The sequence below is a fragment of the Lactuca virosa genome, chromosome 6 (assembly GCF_052849685.1).
Source record: "Lactuca virosa cultivar CGN04683 chromosome 6, Lactuca_virosa_CGN04683_v6, whole genome shotgun sequence".
NCBI classification, from domain to species: domain Eukaryota; kingdom Viridiplantae; phylum Streptophyta; class Magnoliopsida; order Asterales; family Asteraceae; genus Lactuca; species Lactuca virosa.
In genome coordinates, this window is record NC_136431.1 from 9,908,300 (window position 1) to 9,911,522 (window position 3,223).

The 3,223-nt window shown below is 34.0% G+C and overlaps 1 pseudogene; it reads left to right on the forward strand.

Moving 5' to 3' along the window:
• The first annotated feature begins 990 nt into the window (after positions 1-990).
• On the forward strand, positions 991-2,993 carry LOC145121323 (glycerol-3-phosphate acyltransferase 9-like; annotated as a pseudogene).
• Positions 2,994-3,223: the final 230 nt, after the last annotated feature.

The window sequence follows — 3,223 nt, forward strand, 5'->3', positions numbered from 1 at the left end:
TAGATGAAGTGTCAATGACGAAAAAAACCTGTTGATATTGCTAAACGCATTAATGGCTTAGATAACATCATAGCCCATCAAATCCACAACAGTTTTGTAGAGGTATGTAGACTAATTCCTTAATTTCTCTCGGATTTGCTTGAGTATTGTAATTTAATTATGCATGTTGTACTTGTTGGTGGATTTTATGTCACGCATTGCTGATTGATTCAATCTTACTCATGTAAAACTTCATTTTAGGTTATATTTTTTCTCTGTAATTTGGGATTTTGCAAATTGTGAACATTACTTGCCTAATAGGAGGATTTTTTGTTTGAATCCGATGTTAATGCCTTGTTGTAATTTAAGTTTCAGTATATATGAGGGTTTACATGCTTAATTGTCTTTAACATTTCTATTATTGAAGGTGTATTTGTATGGAGGTCATGTAACGTCTTGGAAAAATGAACATGGAGAAGAGTTGCTTTTTGTCAATACTCAATAGTAAGGTACTAGCTACCCATAAATTTTCTTAATGAATGTGTTTGCACTCTTATTTATACTAGTTAACTAAATGAAATCACTTAGCCAAACTTAGTTTTTTCATGATTTCTTCAATAAAGTCATAAATTAATGTGATTATCAGAAAAAAAAAGACATGATTTTGTTTATGTGGAGAAGTTTTAGCAGTTTCAGCCACCAATGGTGCAGAAGATTCCATCATATTTGTGATCATGTTATGTCACATACTATTCTTGATTATAGTTATACCAGTACTTACACAGCCAACAATTACTATATAGTATAATTTCTAACTTCTCTAATGATGATGATGAAAAAATGGTACAAAAGAATTCAAAGTTCTCTTTCAAACCTGATGGTAGAATCGTTAAAGGCATCTTGTGAGTTCTCATTTTGTTTTGTCTGATGTGATACAGTGGGCCACCCTCTATTTTTTTCACTATATCTACCATCATATCTCCTCTTCTGCCATCACTTTCATGGGCAAAAATGTCTTCCACAAATGTTGACTCTGTAGGAGGTCTATCTTGTTGGTTAAGAGAAGCATAAAGGGAAATTGAAAACAGAATTTATGAGCATGATATCACTATGAAAATGAGAATTTTAACATTTGGTTTCTTTGCTTATTGTTCATATTTTTAGGTTCTTATTCTCACATTAGGATGGATAATATTCCTATCATGTTATATTCTTGTGCATTTGCTATTAAAAGGGAATGATAAGTTAAGAAAAAGGCTAGAGGTATGATAACATTTTATTCTATCATCTTTTAAATCGTTACTAAGTTTATAAATTTCATATCACAGAAGAAAGCTGACTAGTATCTTGAGTATTTTGGGTTCAGAAGGCTTTGGTGGAGTTAATTTGCAGCTCTTTATTGCATCATGGACAAGGGTAGTGAAGTATAATGGCCCTAGATCATGTGCAAGGCCTAAACACATAAGTTACTAAATGACTGCTCATGTTGTTATGCAAAAACACCTCAGATGGGTTGGTATGTACACACACATAGTTTTTTTTTCTTTATCATTTTAAAGAAAATGATTTATCCAATGGTATTTATAACTTCTACAAAGAATTACTTTGGATAGTTAAGGATGTATATGGTTTAATCGTTCAAAAACAAAATATCGTGAAATTATAGCTAGAATCTATGTAAAATTGTAAACTTATATGTCATTTTATTTTCATTTTATAATTTTATCAATAGTTTTGTGACATGAGATTGTGATTTTAGGTTAAGGGATTATACTGAAGGGGCCGACGACAATCCTCTTATTATCTTACCTGAAGGAACTTGTGTAAATAATTAATTCATTGGTATATTCAAACAGTTACATTTGTTGATATATATATATATATATATATATATATATATATATATATATATATATATAGAGAGAGAGAGAGAGAGAGAAAGATAGGTTCAGGTGTTTAAAGTAATTATTGTGTTACTGTATGCATAAATGTGGACCAATCATTTTAAAAACCTAGATAGGGGTAGAATTGTAATCTTAGCTTTTAATTAATTTTGGTATTTAATTATTCAAATCATAAAACCTTTACATTAGGCAAAATCGTTTACAGTTACCGCTTTAAAACCCTAGACAGAAAACATCGACCTTTTACAATCAAGCAGCTCTCGGACTCGTGGCAAGCCAAAGCCTTTTTCTATCTTCTTCTCGGCTCAATCTTGACTCCGTAGTCCGTTTCTTTCTACTTCATCGCCGTCGTTTACCGCCGGAGATATCAATTAAATCACATAGACGCCCCACCGTCGAGAAAAAGAAGCCGACGAGTCAGAACTCTACTCCTGCTGGGCCAATTTGACTCACGAGTGCCTCCTCAACATCCTTACCCGCCTCACTGTTGAGGATTGATGGCGAGGCATCTTTCGAATCGCGCCCACGTGAATCGTCTCGCTGGTGGACTCCTCAATTCGAGAGGAAAATCGATAATATGCTCCGATCTGTTGTGAATTGGAGCGATGGAGGTCTCACTTAGATCAGGGTTAGACACTGCTCCGATCGCGCACTCTCTCTCTCGTTCCTCAAAGGTATTCATACACGCTTTCTCAATCATGCTTTCCTTCTTATTTGTTCAAGCTAGGGTTTTCCTGAGATTGTTTCATATCTTTATCATCTTCATGGTGTCGATCTATTTTTCCTCATGATCTGCCCTAAACCTAAATCTGCCTGAAATTGACCTTCGATAAATTTGGTATTAACAAAACCTTTCATGTAGATTTGTTTGATTCAGTAGCTTATGTTCAATACGTTCCCAAAAAACACATTCTGTTTAAGTGCTGTGTTTGTGCCAAAGCCTGATGGTCTTGAATAAGATGATGGCTGGGTGATCTCGTTTGTACATGATGAACATTTGAATATATCTCGGGTAAGTTTATGTCAATCTCTTATTACATGTATAGATATTCTTGTGAAGCAAATTGGACTAATGGTTCTTGGATATCAATGGGACACAAATTGGCTTAATTTCACAGATTATCCTAGTAGATGCACAGAAGTTTACCAGTGAGCCAGTTGCAATTATTACCTTGCCATATCGAGTGCCTTATGGTTTTCATGGAGCTTTCATGCCGATAATCTCCTAAATATATGATGTGGACCAAGTCGAACAACTAACTCAAGTCGTGCTTACAAACAACCTAAGATTATTTGGCCCAATTGTTAATGTGTGTTTATGATTTAGATACTTTAGTGTT